The following is a 21282-nucleotide window of genomic DNA, read 5'->3' on the forward strand; positions in this document are numbered from 1 at the left end:
TTTGATATATAAATCAGCCACGGGCCACCAGTTTTACTGACGCAGTACATAAGTGTCAAGGTTTTATAAGTCCGGCGCTTGATACGACGCTGCAAAATTTGTACTGTTGCTACACACGCCAAAACCAAAGTATATGAACACTGAAGGTAAGGCAGATGCCTGATGCCAAGTTAAGTGTAGTTTCCACTAAAAAAGAGCACTCCGTTTAGCCTCCGTTTACATGACAGTTGTAAAATAGAACAAAAGAACTGTCACGCAAACGAAGTGGAAATTGAATTTATTTCAATTTTTACTCCGTTTGCGTGACAGTTCCTTTGTTCTATTTTACAACTGCCATGTAAACGGAGGCTAAAGGGAGTGCTCTTTTTAAGTGGAAACTATACTTTACACACAAGGTATAGAAACATACTGAAGGTAACGCAAACCCTGTGGTAATGGGGTAACTGCAAGAAATAATGACCACAAATTTCGGGTGAATATAAGATTTGTTATGTTGCAACCATGACGTTTAACATAATAATGTTGTTGGAATTGCGTTGTTTAGTATTGAGTTTTGCATGTACTACAATATAACACTTGAAGTGAATTACACCTGTGTGTCCAAACATTATAAAAACTTTATTCACCCGAAAGTAGGGATTTGTGTTACCTTCAGTGTGTCTATTCACCTTGATGATGGCAACATGACAAGAATGAATTCACCTGAAGGTCGGGATCCGTAACTTTTCCGATCCGCTGAGACATTACCTTCACTTTCAAAACAAATTTTACGCGCCTTATTGTTCCAACATTAAAATTTTTTATTCGGGAAAAAATTCCCCGAAAACGACAATTTTATAAAACGATTTTAATGACACAATCCAAAAGGTAAAACAAACATTTCTTCCCTCGAACACTCCAGAAAATGTAACCGATCACAATATTACACAATAAACTACAAATTTACGCTGATTTCGTCTTTATAAGACTCATCAGTGCACCTTTGTTGTTCCTTCACTGTTTATATACTTCGGCCAAAACAACATTCATGAATGGTATGTGAGCAACATTGTCGATTGAGGCTCAGAACAGGTCAGGTCAACCTGAAACTTGAGTTGACTCGAACCTGAGTTTCGAATTTCAGTTTCTGATCTGAAACATGACTCGACCTGAAATAGAATTATTATCTGACCTGATCTGACAAATGTAACTCATCAGGTCAGGTCAACCATAAATTAGGGTTTCCGTACTTGAAATTTGTCAAACTAACAAAGACGAATTTATACGATATTGACTCCAGTGCAAAAAGGCAATGGTCGGCTTCGCCTCGGATCGGTAAATGTCACACAGAAAGTACCATTTTCATCATTTGTCCGATTGGTAATGTACTACACGTTTTTGTAAGATAATAGATCATTGTCAATGTCGTTTGAGATGTCAAATGAGCTGTCATTTTCACAAAGCTAACCACAATGTTACAAAAAATTATGTGGAGCTGTCATTGTTTGAGGTTAGCTTTGTGAAATTGACAACTCATTTGCAACTATTTTGAAAGAAGAACAGTTATTTGACACTGATCTATTGGTTCATCTTCGAAGGGAATTACACATATCCCACGCATTGGATTAGAACCCAAGCCACTCAAAAATAAACAAATTGTCCCACAGATGCATACGCTTCATGCGTAATATAAAAATGGAACTTAACTTATCTCAATGAATATTGTTGTGATGCGTATGGTTTGTTCTTCGTCTTAATAATGAGTTGAATCACCCAATGGCGTGATTTAAACCTAATCAGTAATTGCGGGTCTATTTTGGTCTTTTCTCAAAATCAAGCAAAAAACAAAATTTTCAAAAAATTCACGGCTGTATTCGGAGTGATGCTTATCATACCGAAACTCTGACGCATGAAAATATTTATTTTAAAAAAAAATGTTCCAATAAAACCGTCGTTTTTGCAGAAACAAATCGAAAATATTTACAATTATTGCAACCATCTCGACATCACACATTGAAGAGCATGTTCCACTTCTCGTTCAAGTCACACGAGATGCGTTATCATTTAGACTCATCTCGTACGAAACAATAAATAATTGTTTGTAAATAAATGTTATGTATTGACCACACACAGCCTTCGCAGCACAATGTAATCGACAAGTTTTATGAATGGTTCGCGATAACGAAATTAATTAAATTGTGAAGTTCTGCGCAAAAATATTGTGTGTAATTTGTCGATAAACAACAATCAATGGCATGATTTCCCATGAAAAACCATTGACGAATCAGTGAGGTGGGCCCGCCATCCGTCCACCAGACGAACTGATCTCGTATCGCATCGAAAGATTAAGAGTTTGAATTCACAGTCATCCGTTTTACATCCCCGTTTTCATTCTGTTTTGCCTCCGTGTTAGACATTTGATACATGGTTCACCTGTTGTTTGAAATGACAATTGTCACGTACATGGAGGCAAAACAGATGACTGTGTAATTGTAGGCGATCAGAGCATTTCTGAAGATACGTGTGACACATTAGAGAATCGTAACATAAAATGAAATTGTACTGAACTACCTCGAAACAGCATACATCGTGTCCATTTTCATTGCATGGATACATGTGCATGTAAAATTGCCAGAAACGATTATTATCAACTCGCCAATCTAAAATCGATTCTTCATTGAACTTATCATGAAATTGAAGGCAGATAACGAAGAACCAGCAAAAAAAACGAAAACAAAAATTTCGATGTTATTAATAACAACATCTCACATAACACACCCAGCAACTCGATATTTATATATTGTTGATGCATGTTATCGACAGTGCTTAATGCACCCCACAGAGATTAGTGATAATGAGATATTTTTGGCGAACCGATAACAACGGATTTGATCAATGTCAGCGAACATAGCCTCATTCATCAACCATATCACAGTGCGAGTTCATCAAACCAAAAACCAATTATTCACAAGGTGTCATTGCCACCGCATCTTACGGCCAAAAAAATAAATTGGTCGGGGTATCGTTCCAGACAATAAAAATGTTGTTAACTGAGCCGCCGTGTTTGTCAAAATTTGTAAGTTGATGTCTTACTCTAGCATGGTAATCGTACAAAATCCGGAGAGTTAAAATCCGGAATTACAAAATCCAGACAAAAAAATCCGGAAATCTCAAAATCCGGAAGCCTCATAATCTGGAAACTTCAAAATCAGGAAGCTTCAAAATCCTGATCGATGTTAAACTTTACGGATTTCGTCCGGATTTTTTCCGGATAACTTTGACGAAGATGTTAGCTTGGCGAAGATGTTGGAACTTTGTAAAATTCTGAAAACTGCTATTAGTGATAGTATTGAAACTGCAGTGTCACATAATTGGCACAGTGGCAGTGTAAATTCAAAAGTCGTCGGAGGCAAATAATACACACTTTCCATAGGTTTGTTCCATCCTATAGTATAGTAAAAAAAGAGTTTTAAAAAGACGAAAACGAACGAGAGTCAAACGTAAATGCGAGGTTGTGTTGTTTCTCTGTGGATGACGATTGACATTTTCAACGACCTTGTTCCTATTGTTGCAATTATTGCAATTTTTAGAATCACATTTGTCAATGTACATAGGGATTTAATTCGGTGTATACTCTAGACTTACGGATACCATTCAACAATCTTTTACAGAACTTTCACTCTTCCATCTTCACGTAGAGATCATTTTGATAGTATAACTGTTGAGCAAAGAGAGAGCTATTTCGACCTCGGAAATTTTGCGAAAAAGTTCTAAAAAATGGCGTCCAAAACTGTAAATCCTCATCCACCTGAGTAGGACCCGTCATTTCTAGATATTTGTTTGATAAAAATTATAGATTGTTTTTGCTGAGATATGGTTTTCGCTACAGGAAAAGAAAACGTAATGAAACGTGAAATGCTGTCAAAAGTTAAATACAGAAAAGACATAAAATATGGACGCTACCAACTGTAATTGACACAGTTGCATTGACAATTAAATATTGTAATTTCAAGTGTGAAAATATAAAAGGTTGCTTCTGGTTATTCTTGAAATATATTCTTTAATTGCTAGGTTTGGTTTAGTAGTTAATGGATGAAATCAGCGCCGCAGGCCCTGAAATAAATGGAATAATAAAAAAGCGGGGTCGAGGGGCGGCAGCCCCCGCTGAGGGGGGTCAAGGGGGGAGAATCCCCCCTTGAAGGTTCAATGACACTTTGTCCGGGTGTTTTTGATGTGTCTGAAAAGTTAGCTTAGTACAGATTTTTTATGATGAATTAGGTACAACTTTTATACTTGTCACAACTATATGGACTTATTGTATTTCTATAAAGAAAAGAGTTGTACCTTCTAGATACAGCTTTTTCCTTCCATCCTGATTGTTGTACCTAGTTGGTACAGCTTTTATTTCTCTAAAGAAAGGAGTTGTACCACACGGTACAGCTTTTTCCTTCCATCTTGATTGTTGTCTAGTCGTTACAGCTGCCATTTCTTTTAAGAAAGGAGTATTACCTACTCGGTACAGCTTTTTCCTTCCATCCTGATCTTTGTACCGAGTCGGTGCAGGCACATGTGCTTTTGCACCAAATTTAACCTGGATTTTGTAATTCGGTATTTTGAAGCATCTAGATTTTGAGGTTTCCGGATGCTGAGGCTTCCGGATTCTGAGGCTTCCGGATTTTGAAGCCTTCGGATTTTTTTGTCTGGATTTTGTAATTCCGGATTTTAGTTCTCCGGATTTTGTAGGGGAGCCCTCTAGCATGTCCAACTTCATATTTTTCGATGAATTTGGATTATTTCCGACATAACAAACCTGCTCCCATTTTCGCTCCTGGATTCTCCGTTTTACGAAACCCATCCTTTGTTGGACCCATTGTGCCTCAGTCGTTAGTCGTCAACAAACATATTCTAGCTCTCAAAAATAGTCTAGCTCCCGTTAAACATCTATTCATCCGACAATCTTAAACTCTAGTTGAAATACCAATGTCCAACTGCCCGACATTTTTCATGAATGCAGCCATCTTCTACTCTAAAATCTGTGACTTTGCCTAAGAAACCAATATCTCATCTTCCATAGGTCCAGAGACAGGTCTAAGAACATAATTGAAACAGTGATTTCCAACTGATCGACATTCGTCATAAATACTCACCCACATCGGTCCAAAAATATCAATCAGAGCCACACATGGAAAAATTTTAAATTTCCCCGCGCAATTAATTACAAATCGAACACACAGATGGCGACACTGCTGTTGTGACAGACAGATGGAAAGAAAGACCAGAAAAAATAAAGATCAGACACACGTTTTATAATTGTTAATAGATCAGTGTCAAATAACTGTTCTTCTCTCAAAATAGTGTCAAATGAGTTGTCAATTTCACAAAGCTAACCTCAAACAATGACAGCTCCATATAAATATTTTGTAACATTTTGGTTTGCTTTGTGAAAATGACAGCTCATTTGACATCACAAACGACATTGACAATGATCTATAGTAGGGCATTTGTGTGAGTATGAGTAACCATAACCTGTTTGTTGGACCACATGCTTTACGGGAATCCATGCCTATAGGTTTTAGCAAGCCTTTCGGATTTTTCCTCTGGTGCTAATGATGTCCCAGCCTAAAGTTAGCTATTTGTACACAGAACTAATAGTGAATGGATTGCGTCATTCTTCCAACTACCAAGACAATGAAGCTTGGGTGGGATAAGGGACGTTACTTTCATGCTATATTTCATGCATTGAAGAAAAATCCTATACAGAGTTTGTCCTCACCGGGACTGAACCCGGGATTTCTTGGTAGAAATCTAGTACGCTATCACTTCAGTGATACCTTGTATCGGGGAATCTGGCACACGGTGCCAAAAGAACACACTCTTGAACTACGTAAAAGTTGAATTCGCAAGTTTATTGCTTCAAATGCTTCAAAATCGACCTACAGTGAACGACATCTCAAATGTCTCACTGTCATTTTTTTCAGAGAATGTCATTGTGAATTTGCAATGACACAATAAAATTCTCAGAAAAATTTGACAGTGAGACATTTGAGATGTCGTTCACTGTAATGACTCCTTTTACAAAATTTTGGTGTCGAATAATCGTGTGCGAGTTCACCTTTTATGTAGTTGAAAAATTGCCCAACGCCACCACTGATCCAACCCGTTCCATCAAACCATACTTCGAAAAAACTAATATTAGTAAAGAAGGACTTCGAAAGGTTGAAAGTGACGCAAGTTACAAAAAAAAACTGATTTCGCTAGGTATTCTGCATAGTAAGTAAAAAATTGAGCAAAAAAATGCGTCACAACTGTCAGATGCGTCATCACTTCTAAGAAAATTCGCAATATATTTAGAGCAAAAGTTTTGACTTCAAGATCAGACAGGTGAACACACACGGACTTGCGACACATCTACCCTTTAAGATTTTTTTTTTGACTCCGTAACCCCCGTTTCTATGTTGAATTCGAAGAAACGCATCAAATCGTATAACCCATTCTCGTTTTCTCCTAAAAAAAACGATGCAGTAAGCCCCGGCACTCTCACCAACATCACGTTTTTAATGTGCTTTAATGTTCAGCAAATTGCTGTCTAAATTTTTCAACAGAAAAAAAAGATTCTGAAAACATCAGATCATTTTTGACCAATAAGCGTTGTCAATTATTATATCACGCCACATTGCATCTCTCCGCTGTACTGTAACATATACATCCATATGCGAAACCATCGCGAAATTGATGAAATTGTTAAACATCTCTGAATATATATACAGTCGCATCATAACTCATTCGAATGGGGCACGGAATACGATTTTCTGTTGATTTGAAATTTCTTTTCATGATCGCGAACATAAATAAGAGGTGCTCATGCTCCTTCAGTACGACGCAGTGCTAATTGAATTTCGATTGTTGTAATCAATGTCAGCGCCATTTGAATAGATGCTTTACAGGGGACGGGCACAAGGTATGAACCTATCGGAAATCTCGTAAACAGTTCGCATAAATCGGGACACTATGCCCCGATTTACCTGAACCGATGTCTAGATGTTGTGGGATGATCCTTAAACGAGGATCAGAAACTCAGATAGAAGGAATCTTCCAGTTCCCTATGCTTGCTAACATTGTCCATCTAAAGATGGCAGATCCTCATAGTGGAGCTCATAATACCCGAAGGTTTGAAACCTCAGCTGTTGTAAAGTGCACAATCCACATTTGAGCATCCTATCTTGAAAACATTAGCTCCACAACAGAATACGGGGGCAGAAGAAAGGGGAACGATGCAAGTTTAACATTGTACCCTAATCTAATCATATACGATGACTTGACCTACTCTATTGTTTTCTTCGTTGAAGTGGTGCTTCAAATCCACCTGTTAGCTTACACCTGCATAATACACAGAACCCATAAATGCGATAACATAATCGACTCATATATATATCCACCTAATGCTGCGCGTTTGGTTAATGAGGTGAGTGGATATCTAAAACGACCCGCCGAACAATCGAGAATAGTTGTCACCGTTTGTAATGTACTTATATACAAATCAGCAGCGTAATTGGTCAAAATGATTGAATGCGCTAGCACACTGGCTATACGAATACGGTCGAAGCAATAATTCTGATTGAAATTCTGCGGATTGTATATGTTGTATTGCGCTGCCGACGACTGCACTTAAACGTTTGTTTTCTAATTGAATTGGAATTGCATTGTCTTTTCATGGTGGAAACGTACCTTACAACTTGTCTGCTGGTTTTTTCCGTGCACTCTTCGTGCACTGATTATGATTATACCAATTGCATCATTTGAATTTTAACGACGGAATATTTATTCAGTTTTCAGACGATTAATAAATGTTTTGTGATTGGAAACGAGACGATATGGCGACAATTAATGTGCTGTATTACACATTTAGTGTGGCATATTAATTCCCAGGAGATTTGCTGCAATTTGAGCTGAATGCGTCACTTTGACGTCATTTTTAGTTGAATCCTAGTTCACAGATTTTAGAGTAGAATTTCCTCAAATTTTGCTTCAAAAAACGTAAAAATCAGTTGCAATACGCACTGCACGTCCACTGTCTCATTATAAGTCTGCTTTCACAGTCGTCTCTTTTGCCTCCGTTCAGCTCTCCGCATGACGTTTACATGATAACTGGAACAACACAAATTCAAGCGAAACAATAGGCGACGTTTCAAAACGGAGAGATAAACGGAATGAAAACAGATAACTGAGTGTAGTGAGGCCACCTGAATGGCTTGATTACTCCCATGCGATAATATAATGCTTAGTTTCCTCTTACCAAAAAAGTACTCCGTGTGAGAGACAAAATTGAATTTTTTCAATTTTCCTTTGTTTTTTTGACAGCTCGCTCTCTCACGGATCTCTCACGGAGTACTTTTTGTTGAGTGGAGTGGGCACTTAAGTGAATTATAAGCGAAATGGAACAATTTTCCATCAAATTTAAATTGCGCAAAATGGGAAGTCGAAGATTCCGATAGAGTTAATGGTACATACACATGCATTGTGGTTTTTTAGTTCTGAAGATATTTGAGATTTTTAAGAGTTTTAAAAGTCAGCGACGTTCCCAGTCCAGTTTATGATTTATTGGGGTAGAATTTGAAAACGTCTCAGCGAATTCAAATTTCGCGCCAAAATAACAAAAACTAAGTATCACTTATCGTTTCTTTCTGTTTTTCCACCGTTTTTATCACTTAATTGACTGGGAACATAGTCAAATTGTCAAACTGTCACGTAAACGGAGAGTAAATCGACGTAAGTACGTGGACACACTTAGTGGTCCGCTTTGACATGAAGAGAAGTGTGATATATGCCACAAAGTTGAATATTCGTGGGACGAAAGAACCTGTGTTGGTAATACTGATTTTGAGTCGTCCGTTTTGCCTCCATTTTCCAGCCGTTTACTTGACTAGACAGTAGAAATTAAAATCACGTAAACGGAATCGAACTTAAAGCTGTGATAAATCGAAAATTGTGTTTTCTTAAGCATGGTTTCCACTCAACAAAAAGTACTCCATGTGAAAGCCGTGAGGGAGCAAATTGTTAATTTTGTCTCTCAGACTTTTTTGCTAAGTGGAAACCAAACCTTATGCTTGTGCTATCCGTTTAATATTTGAACAAAAGAAAAGAGGCATTGTTTGTCTCAACGGAGGCGAAACGACGTAAGTGTAAATCAAGTCTTAATGTGAATAAACTTTACGTATAAGTCTCAGTGCACGCATTTCCCACAACGAAGTAACCGAGTTGTGGTATAAGACGAAATAGAAGAAGGATCGTAGCATTTGACAGACATTCGGTTTAGTTCGTTTAAATTGTATGACTTAGAACTTGCGTCACTGCCCCAAAACTACCATGAGGCCATGACTATTTGTTTTCAATAAAATTGAATCTATTTGACCTACCTGCGGGTATCGGGATTGGATTAATTCATCGTATAGCAACAAATTGACGACAATAACGTAATATTATGTACGAACGAACAGTTTGATTAATTTATACGAATTGTTTAGCCTGGAAATTTAAAATTGAAAAAAAAACTTTTCCTATCGATAGTGTGTACGCTTGTGCATGGCAAATACAAAAGTTTGTTCATACGATTAACCCCAAAAAAATCTCGGGTCAGGAACACTACTTCCTATTTAATGAAAAAGCCACACCGAACAATTCCTCATTGTTTTCTTTTGAATATTTTATTTTACCTACCGTACGTACCGATTCGTTGTCGTATTTAAATGGTAGAACTGACATACGGAAATTTACCAATCGAAACGATAATGAATTTTCAGTATTTGATTATTGAGATCAAAACATTGTGGAGGGACACAATCCAATGCGTACATACCACACTATGCATTCAGCACTGAAAGTACTAATGTTTAAAATCACATCTTCAGTGGTGAATATGTGAGGAATTGAAGCTCTGTTTCCTTTTTGGCCTTAGTTCTATCAATTTCATACGTAATACTCTCGCAAGGCGGGTGTACGTGGAGAGATCATGCAGGTTGCAGAATATACAAGCAGGAGCACACCACTATACTGATGAGTTTACATACTAAACGAAGTTCACAAAATTCACAACATCCCGATAGGTGGCTTTCTTTGTGTAAAAATCCAATAAAAGTATTGGCACTGTAGGTGTAGGTGGCAACACTATTAGCAAAGATGACGATACGTCAAAGATATATGGAAAAATGAGATGAGTGATCTTAGTTCTTTCGTAGGAAATCGAAGCCATCGGCGGGCGGTGTCAATAAACCAAATATGGTTTAATGTCTAATGACGGCCGGGAGGCGTAGATATTTAAGAGCACCAATTTTCGTAATTATTTGATATAAATTAACTTGTGTCGCTCAGCTAATCCTGTCAAAGTTAGTTTGCATCACCAAGAGAGTTGTCAAAATTTAGTTAAACTCAGCGCGTTCACTGGGCGACATAAGAGTAGATTTTCTGTGTACGTGCCCTTAAGTCTGGTCTCTACTTAAAAATGTTCGCCGTACGAGAGCACCGTGAATGGTTTCTATTGATTGAAATTCATCTCTCTTGTTTTTTTTAACCAATGCAAGTTAGGGTGTAGCGGTTTTTACAAAATGTGTTAGATCTAATTAGATTTAATCAGTTAGGGTGATCATTTCTGATCAATGCACACAGATCATGGGATCCTTTGTGCTACCCTGTCATCATGAAAATCTTGAAGCCCTTTTCAGGACCTCATCTCCTTCTCAACCTATTGCCTTACGCTCTACACGAATCACTCCAGGCGAACAAACTGATCCCTATGATTAGGTACCAAGATGATAGCTAATCCTTAGGGCAGAAAGCAAAGAGTGACTGGCGTCAACCTCGTTTCATTAGACTGTAAATTCTAGAAAGCCACTGGGAGGACAGCTGTGTCTCACCCCTTAGACCTTACACTAATGACAGCGAGTAAGGCAACATTGTCGCCCGAATCACAGTCCTTGTCATTGGGATTGATAAAGCCTGTGATTTACATTCCGCTCGATATTGACCTGGTCCAGTCTCATATTTTATAAGAATAGCCCGTTCGAACGTAAACTTTCTCTGCAGTGGGCCAATATGAAAGCCGAGCCAGACAGAAGCGTCACTCAGCAGCGCGCCACCAAAAGGTCAACCGTCAAACTTTACCACTATTTAGCCCAAAAGCCCTTACATCTAAATTAGACTGACGGACGAGCCACCTTTGAGACGAGGACCTTCGGTGCAAAAAGCGAAATGACAGCGTGTCCAGACGATGGCACACCACTGAATAGCGCAACGACCCGACACGGCGACCATATCGTCCCTTTGCAAAGAGTTTTGCACAACATGGAATATATTCCTCGAATATTAATACAGAGAGATGTACCCTCATCGAGTGTACGTTGTCTTTGCGAGGAATCAAAATAAAAGCCGGGAAAAACTAGCATCTCTCAGCGGCATAACACCACCAATCCATCCGTCGACCTTGTCCACTCTATAGCCCGAAAACCTAAGCTCTATGAATAGTCCGGATCATTTTACTCATATAGAAGCAAAATAGGACCCAGCCACATCAGTGAGTAAACTTTTAGACCATGAACCAGCCGGAGAGCTAAAGCTGGCGAGTGAGGCAAAGCAACTAAGAGTCCTGGCAGTGACACACCACTGAGAAGAGTACCAATCTCGCCAAGCCTTCCTAATGTCTCCTCGCAAAGAAATTCCGCTCACAGCGTCCAAAAATTCACCGAAGTATGTTCTCGAAATATTCGTCGTGAATTTCTGTTGGTTCCAGCTGTCACTATTTTTTCGACGGTACGCGTACTGTGAGGTTATGACGAGCACCGTATCATTAGCCGCACGAAAACGTTGGTTTATTGGATGATTATGCGAGAACTCCAACTTTACCGGCGACCATGGCACTTCATAACCAAGATTTAGTCAACAGAAACGTTTTTCTGGTCAGTTCTGACTACAAAAAGTATAATTATTTTCAGACACAGAAACAAAACACTTGTTGACGTTTGCAGTGTTGCCAGCCCATTCCAGCTTAGAAAACGCTTAAAATTGAAGGTTTCACATTGTCAGAACCTGGTAATACATTATAAGCTAAAAAATGATTGATTTGAGGTAATTCGACTTTCGCCACCAATATTCCATGTACCAAAAACAAAACTTTTTGTCAGATAAATATCAAATTTAGGTGTCCCAAATCAAATCAGATGTTGTATTTGACTCACCGCGGTCCATTTAGCATATTTAAAGTTTAATTTACATTTTTGCACATTTTCATCCAGTTTTGTGGCGAGTTTAAAGTCTCAAAATCACCATCGGGGAACTTTGACAATCAGTCATGAACTCAAAAAATATTTTTTAGACTTGATCGTTTTTATAAAATAATCTGTGAAGCCTGGAGATTAAATTACCATGTTGACTCAACTTTTTATGTACACTGAGCCCACCGTAAAAAATCGATATATGTGACATGGACCGAAAACGACGAAATTTTCGAAAATCGTTCTGGCGGCAGCACAAAATTAAAGTTTGAATTTTTTTTTCTTCCATAAAATGATCAGATGGACCAGCTGAGTGGATTTACGGCTGAGCCTTAAAAGAACTAACACATTTTGTAAAAACCGCTACACCCTAATGCAAGTCCTCCAAGAAGCTCTCTTACGACGAAAATTTTGAAGTTTAAATCAGGGTTTGCTCTTCAAGTTTACACAACATGTGTCAAAAATGGTGTGCGTTAAAATGACCCGCAATGCGTTATGTTTTGAAATTAATGTCACTCAACTTTCTCATTTTCCATGTAAAACGCACATCCGAAAATAGCTTCTCTGACTTATGATATACCACCATCGCTCCACAGCCAAATTGATTAAATCTGCATCGAAATTTGTTGGTCTTCTTTTCGATAATTGCTTTTTGCAAATTACAGAACATTTCAACTGAAGAAAATGGATAATAACCAAAACGAAACCCTTCAACATTATGCACTGCAATCGTCCGTTTAATTATGAATTCAAATGAAAATCCTTTTCCCATTTTCCCCCATTTAATTTCTCAGAAAGATGAGTTCTATAAACGAAACCAATTAAACGCCAGTGCGTTGTTAGTGTATCGCTTACAGCATTATAAATACCATTTTTGATGCAATGTATTTTAGAGGCAACCTTCAACGACTCATTATTATGGACTCACTAAACGACTAAACACTTCTAAAATACACACAACAGACTTTTTGTGGTCATTTATTCATTATGTGTGTATAAATAACGCGATAGTCTTGCCGATCCATGTGAGTTATGGATTCAGATTTTGTGTGTACTGATACACAGTGCGGAAATTCCTTAGAGTAACTATACCTAGAGAGGAAATTGGAACGACGAAATATGGTCCCAACATCAGTTTGTATAAGATACAAATTTCGTATAATTTTACACCAATACATGTATGCGTTTGCTTTGTATAGTTCAATTTGCCCTCTTAATTAAGAGGGCAAACACATATACCAATAAACATTTCGTATTTGATGTTGGGACCACATATTTTACGTAATTTTGTTCGAAATTTCCTCTCTAGGTATAATTACTCTTAGGGAAATTCTCAATCGAAAATTTTACAAAGAAATAACGACAAAGATTATGATGGAGAAAGAAAGATTCGTAAAATCGCTTGATGTCTATAATCACGTATGCGACCGTACACCGACAGAACTAATGCGTTGCTTCTGCGACTGAATTATTACGGAGCGATCGAAATATTTTTTTTGGGAAACGACTGAACGACTTTGGCCTGGGTATCTAGATCTTACTAATTCTTTATGCCGAGCATTAAAGTCTGCATTCTCCTCAGACAAATCATAGCTCTAGACTGATATTTCGTACGTTAAACGTATCACCGACATCAGTTTGTATAAGATTCACATATTGTACATAACACAAATGGAGATAACACGAATTTTCTCTCAAGTAAAGCATGGTTTCCACTCAATAAGAGTTACTCCGTGAGATAGGGATCTGTCAAGAAAACAAAGCAAAAGTTGATCTGTCACCCTAGTTGAAGTCAAATTATTATGAAATGTGTACATCTTACTAATTGCGCATAGCGCAATTACGAAGCCCCGTACGACGTTCCTTTCAAATGTAACACAAATTTCAAGTTGACCTAAAATTTTAATTTATTGAGAGGCCTAAGGCCTAGTTACGGCCTTAGTCCAACGACCCAAATTTAATTTTTTTTCAACAACTTTCTATTCGGCCTTCGATTACCTTCCAAATGAAACAAAAATTACGAAAAACGAATGAAATTTACTCGAATTCTATGTAAAATACACATTGGGCGCTAGTATTGGCCTTAGTCCAAGGCCCCAAATTTAATTTTTTTTCCCAACAACATTCTATTTGGTGTTCGATTACCTTTCAAATGAAACAAAATTTAGGAAAATCGGATCAAATTTACTCGAGTTATATGCAAAACACATTTAGGGCCGTGGAGAGGCCTTAGTCCAAGGACCCAAATTTTAATTTTTTTTTCAACAACATTCTATTCGATGTTCAATTACCTTTTAAATAAAACAAAAATTAGGAAAAACGGATGAAATTTACTCGAGTTATATGCAAAATACACTTAGGGCCGAGTAGCGGCCTTAGTCCAAGGACCCTAATTTAAAACGTTCTTCGCCACATTATATTCGGACTTCGATTACCTTTCAAATGAAACAAAAATCACGAAAAAAGGATGAAATTTACTCGAGTTATATGCAAAATACACTTAGGGCTTTTGCCGTTTCATTTACATTTCCAACGTTTTTTTTGCCGCGAATATCCCCAAAAGACCTTAAAGCACTTAGGCGGCCCTAACTCACGAAGGGCCGACCTAAATATGCCCATCTTCGAACTTAGCCTCACTATTTTGACTATCTTTCAGGGAAAAAAATTTTTTGAAATCGGATTTGATTTACTCAAGATATCGACGTGACGGACAGACGGACAGACAAAATTTTTATTGCGGATTCGTCATCTATGAACATAGGCAAACACTTTGCCCTTACCGTCTGCTTCGAATTCCATCAATTACACACGGCATCGTAATCCTATAAGCCCCTTTGTACTTCGTACGGGGCTAAAAAATCAATTTTGTCTCTCACACGGAGTACTTTTTTGGTAAGCGGAAATCAAGCCTAAGGCTAATACCATCACCTGATTGGTTCAAACTGTCTCCTGTGAGGCGAATGGCGATGTTTAGTTGGACTAATTATTCTCTATCGCTCTCTGCTCTCTGCATTAAGGTCAAAACACATTAGCAATTACTTTCCTCGTATTAGAGAACGTCAATTTTTTTAGCGCTAAATCTCACACACTAAAGCTAAAGCTAAATCCCTATGGTAATGGTAAATGTCAATGATAAAGGCAAATTTATAAATGAACCGAAAATAATTCCATTTTCACTCTACCGATTTTGAACAAAAAGCACGACTTTTTTGATTGTAGGATATACGACGACGGAATTGCTGAGTGTGTGCTGCATAAATAGTCCATCCATAGAGATCGGTTTTCATACAAATATTGAAGAAATTTGACAATTCGTATAGCATTGGAACAGACCTATTGACAGTAGTTGGTAATGTGTTTTGACCTTCATACGATCTTATGTAGAATGTTCACCATTCAGAGAAATAATAACAGATGGCGTTGTTGTCATCGCAGTGCCATCTGTTATCATTTCTCTGTCACTAACACATGACGCACATGACACATTTTTTGCGTGGTTTTGTTCCCTCACTGGCGATCAGAGAGTTGCTAATATGACGACTGGGTCGTTTCGACGGATAGAGGGAATATGTCGAATGACAGTTGGGTTTTTGAGAGAGAATTCAATACATTTTCGCTCAACCAATTTCAAAATCATTCGACATATTCCCTCTATCCGTTGAAACGACCCAGTCGTCATATTAACATCTCTCTGCTGGCGATACTGGCGATAATGGCGGCATATACAACGTACGCGTTTTGATCTCTCTCAAATTTTCATTTTATTTCGACTGAAATTCCGACTAAATAATTGTTTTCCTGTTTTTTAATAACGATGTAAAGTGTTCTTCTAATGAAGTATCGTGTATTATGTAAAGTTTGAGTGTTTATTTGGTGATAATCAGCGAAATACGAAAGTTGAACTCTTCCAGTGCGCTTAACAACAATTAAATGTTTGTGTGTGTGACGCAAACAATAGCTACCTATACGACCCACAGTGTTCCAAAACGTTACTGCCACATTCATAAATCTATTTTTGACATCAGTACGTCACTTTGTGACCCCTTTATGTCCGGAATTACCCTACAGTAACAGTAGACTTTCGAAAAACCAAGAAAAAATTTTGTTGGTTTTTTGGGTTTTGGAGCCCATTTTCCCCGTGAGGGGTTTGTAAATTTTCCATGTTAAATATAAAAATCCTAAGGACGTTGCAACTTGCATTGAGACACCTCAAGCATACTCCTTATGGTATTTTCTATGTTCCCCTGCCTCGCGCCTTCACTTACTGCTGCAGAAATGTTAGAGACAACGATTTTATTTCATGATGCTTTTTTGAATTTTTTTGGTTATTGATGAAAATGTGGAATAAGAGATCTGTTTTACAGCGATTGGTGAGCAGGTAGGTTCGGGAACATAGAAAATACCATAAGGAGTATGCTTGAGGTGTCTCAATGCAAGTTGCAACGTCCTTAGGATTTTTATATTTAACATGGAAAATTTACAAACCCCTCACGGGGAAAATGGGCTCCAAAACCCAAAAAACCAACAAAATTTTTTCTTGGTTTTTCGAAAGTCTACTGTTACTGTAGGGTAATTCCGGACATAAAGGGGTCGCAAAGTGACGTACTGATGTCAAAAATAGATTTATGAATGTGGCAGTAACGTTTTGGAACACTGTGCGACCTATACCTTTTGTCACCACTCAACGTATGTCAATGCAGCAAAAGACATGGTATTGTTCCTTTCCCGTTGAATATTGGAAATAAATCGAGAAAATGAACAGCTGCACTGTGTGTGATGATTGCTTCCGAAATGGTAGCCAAAATAAAATCATTTGCGATGGAATTTGTGGCCAAGTTTTTCACGCTGAATGTGCCAATTTCAGCAAAGATGCTCTGCTGTGCTACAGAGAAATGCCGAATCTGCAATGGTTCTGTGATAGTTGCATCATTCAAACACGCTCGCCCCACGTTTCGTCTCATGTATTTAATTCCTCCGTCGTTGTTCCAACATCATCGCCATCCTACGTCCATCGTTCCCTTCCTGCTGCCATACGTAACCGCAAATCGATTCGAAGTGGAAAACCAATCCAAAGTTCCGTCTTTTTGCCAACCAAACCTCCGAACGCCAACCGTGATATTGAAAAGGCCAATGACTCGATTACGAATAGATCGAACCCGCTAACCACATCCGACGTGAATCAATCCGATGTCGCTCAGCATATGCCAGAACAAAATGCCGTAAATCTCCATGAAACTCTCACGAAACCATCGGAACTCGAAACTCCATCCGCTACTAGCAGTTCTTTTGCCGAGGTGCTAACTACATCATCAGTTGCCGAACGAGTATCCGTTAATATCAAAAGCCCGCCAATTCAACCGACAAGAGATTTAATTCATACGCGAAGGCCGTCCGAGACACATAAGACTGCTTATGTGTCCAGATTACACCCATCAATCACCGACTATCTACTAGACAACAACGTAATATCGTCGAATGAAGAAAAGTCATGCAAGAAACTCGTCTCACCTAATGTAGATTTAGACACGGTCAGCTTTGTATCATTCAAAGTAACTGTTAGATCAGAACTGTTTTATGCTATAATCGATAAAAAGCTCTGGCCCAACAAAGTCATTGCGAGGGAATTTGTGGACAGATAAACTCATTATAATTTTGATTTTGTAATTTTAAATTTGAACTATTTGGAAACTTAGATTGAATTGTATTGTAAGTAGTCAGGGGGCTTCACAGCCATTGATGAAATGAATAAATAAAATTAAAATTAATGTCTGATCGGCAGCCTGCACATAGAAGTATCTGACTTTAAACAAATTTTATTTTAACTGGTAGATCAGACCAAAGTGGATATAAACACTGAAGGTAATGCAAATCCGCAGTTTGACGTGGATCTCGACTTTGAGGTGAATTTAGTTTATATCGCTACACATACGTAAAATATGATGTGTAACTCAAATCCAAGTAGGGATCCGTATTTTCTGTGATCCGCTGTGGTTTTGCATTGCCTTCAGTGTTTATATACTTTTATAATTTGGGGTGGTGAAAATAAACGGCCTAATCAAACACAAACCATTTAAGACCTGGCCTTTAATTAAGCCGTTTTTAGTGAACAAAAACTAGACAGAAATCGAAGGCTACACCGATTTCATCCAAGGTACTGTAAGAAGAGGCTAAGACCAAGGTTCTCAAAGAACAGGTCAAGACCACGAAGGCGGTGAAGCACAAATTTTGACAATTTAGACAGACATTTGTTACAGATTTACAGATTGCAGGAATTATCAACTTGATAAAAAAAAATCGTCAAGTTTTCTTTTCATCTCTAGTGAGAGTGCTTAACAAAACGTGACCCAATAGATTAAGATTGGTTCGCTAAAATTTTCTGAAATAAATGTGAAATGAACTGAACTTTGGAGTTTTATACATCGCACGTACGATTCTGAGGAATTACGGAGAACGGGAGAAGTGCAGGTCAAAAAACAAATCGCGTTTCAACTAACATAACGGGTCTTCTGACACTCGGATAATGTCTCTAAACGCCAACTCAACGCAGCTACATTAGTCTGATATAACAGTGAGTCAGGACCGAATAGGAAGTGAACAGAAATTCTGACTGACGTGTTGGGCTGCAGTTCCCTGTCAAATTAACAGAATAGCTTGGTAGAGAGAGAGAGAGACAAGAGAGAGAGAGAGAGAGAGTAACAAGATAGATAGATAAATATAGAGAGACAGGATAGCTTTTTATTGAATTGCATCTTGAGAATCGATTCAGTGTTTGTTTTAGCCCACTGATATGTACCTTATGGAATAAGTAGGACAGATCAATGAAATCTGTAAAGCACTTGAGAACATTGATATATCACCGATATCCGCCTGGGAAATAGGAAATCTCATTGATGCGGAAACTATATCGTTCACCGTACCAATCACAAGCGTTCAATTAATACGACGTTTTGATTGGCCCGGTTTCGCACAACTGAAAATCAATTAGAAATTCTTTTGTATTCAAATTTTCTGCTTTACAAAATTCAAATTGACGATGTTTTCTTTGCTGTTTAGCTTCCTTCAATTTTACACATTGATTATTATTGGGTTCCTCTTCATATGAAATAGAAATTTATGCAACAAGACTCGCTTGCAAGACGGTGTGCTTTGTCCAAGGTTTGTCCGCTGGGAAATTACGGATCCCGACTGCCAGTGGTGAATTGGTTTTTCTAATGTTGCCATCCTCACATTTTCTTGTGACTAATGTTGTTGCACCTGCTGTGTTTGTACGCATTCGAATTCAAGGTTCTGAAAGAACAGGTTAAGACAACTCTGAGTTGTTCACGAAGGCGGTGACACACAATTGCGTCAACGGCTGCGAAGTTTATATGAAAAATGGAACTTAACAAAAACAAAATTCTGAATTTTCGAGAAAAATATTTTCTTCAAGTTGATTTCTCACACTATTTGTTTATAAAATTTGGTTTCACCCGCCTACGTGGTTGTCTTCAAAGTATATACACACTGAAGGTAATGCAAATCCTTCACACGGATCCAAACTTTCTGGTGAATTTTAGCTCCGTCATGTTGCACACGTATTGAGTTCGTTTGCGTCAAGTTGCATCTAGTGGTGAATTTGGAACGATTTAGCGACGTTATGTTGCACACACATAAAATTCGTTTGCGTCAAGTTGTATTTAGTGGTGAATTGGAAGTATTTGGGGCCGTCATGTTGCACAAGTCTAAGTTATACAACATACGAAAATGAATTCACCTGAAAGTTTGGATCCGTAATTTCTCTGATCCGTTGAGGGTCTGCATCACCTTCAGTGTTTATATACTTTGGTTGTCTTAACCTGTTCTTGCAGAACTTTGATCGAATCATCTCACCACTAACTGCAACTTGACGCAAACGAATTCGATGAGTGTGCAACATAATGACACTATTTACCTGAAAGTATGGACCTGCTGTACGTAACTGTGGATCTGCATTACCTTCAGTGCTTTGATTTCCAGCGTTCTAAAATTAAACTCTTGGACAGGGCTGAACTGTATCGAAAAAGCGCTTCGGGAGCTTGTATGCAAACTAGTTTAAAGCCTTTCCATTTGTTCATACAAAAAAGCTGTGGTTTCGGACACTTCAGTTTGTGAATTGCAACTTACGAAAACAGAGCCGTCTAGCATTTACGGAAGCTGCTGCTCAATGGCCGTTTATAACATCGTGTGCAAAGTATTTTATTAGGCTGTGATACGGGGTCGCGAAGGCTGTGTGTCATAATGTACATCGTGAGCCTAATGAAGTACTTTTCACAGGAATTCATACAACGATTTATGCAACAAAGGCAACTAATGCTGAGCTGCATAAAAACTATTTAGAGCAGGTTTGTTCCAAATAACTGTAAACACGAACTTTAACAACACGAACGAAAACGATTTCATCCATTGAAACATTACTTGCACGATTTTTCGTCCAAATATTGATGAGTTTATGTCTCTGTGTCTGAAAGTTAGAAGAAACAGAGAGATGATAATATAACGACTGCTACGTCTTTTCTACATAGAGATGACAATATAGTGACTATGATTTGATAGAAATTTGACAGTTCTTATGGCCTTGTACCCAACCAATAAACAGACGACAATCTTAGGTTACTACTGTGGTTCGTAGAGATAAGGACCTATCATCGCCATGTATGTAGGTACATTCATCAAAGCGCGACCTTAAAATTGACACATGAATGGACACATTAACAGTGCAGCTTTTCGATAACAACAAAAGTGTTTTCGCACACTAGTGCAACAAAGTATCATGAACAAAACGACCAAAACGTGGTGGCATGGAAAGGTGCGAATTATGTCCCGGAATTGCAGAAATGATTTTTCATTATATTGAACGCAGTTACTATTCTATCCGAAGGCAAGGTGTGATTCTATTTGCACATATCTTTGAATAATTTATCAGTCATTGTTTTAGCGCGAAGAATTATTTATTGTAATTAAGCAAATTCGTTCTTTTTGTAATTCTTTTCAACTTATACACCAACAGAACGCTACACAGTATAAT

General features: G+C 38.0%; 1 long non-coding RNA gene across 1 annotated transcript; it reads right to left on the minus strand.

Annotated features, from left to right (window-relative positions):
* Window positions 1-477: 477 nt before the first annotated feature.
* On the minus strand, window positions 478-18831 carry LOC119083754. Its single transcript, XR_005088932.1, has 4 exons — window positions 18820-18831; window positions 16426-16432; window positions 15925-15926; window positions 478-575 (listed from the first exon to the last, which is right to left on the minus strand). It is a non-coding gene; the product is annotated as an uncharacterized LOC119083754 (long non-coding RNA).
* Between the last annotated feature and the right edge of the window lie 2451 nt (window positions 18832-21282).

This window comes from Bradysia coprophila, unplaced genomic scaffold (genome assembly GCF_014529535.1).
Source record: "Bradysia coprophila strain Holo2 unplaced genomic scaffold, BU_Bcop_v1 contig_70, whole genome shotgun sequence".
NCBI lineage: Eukaryota > Metazoa > Arthropoda > Insecta > Diptera > Sciaridae > Bradysia > Bradysia coprophila.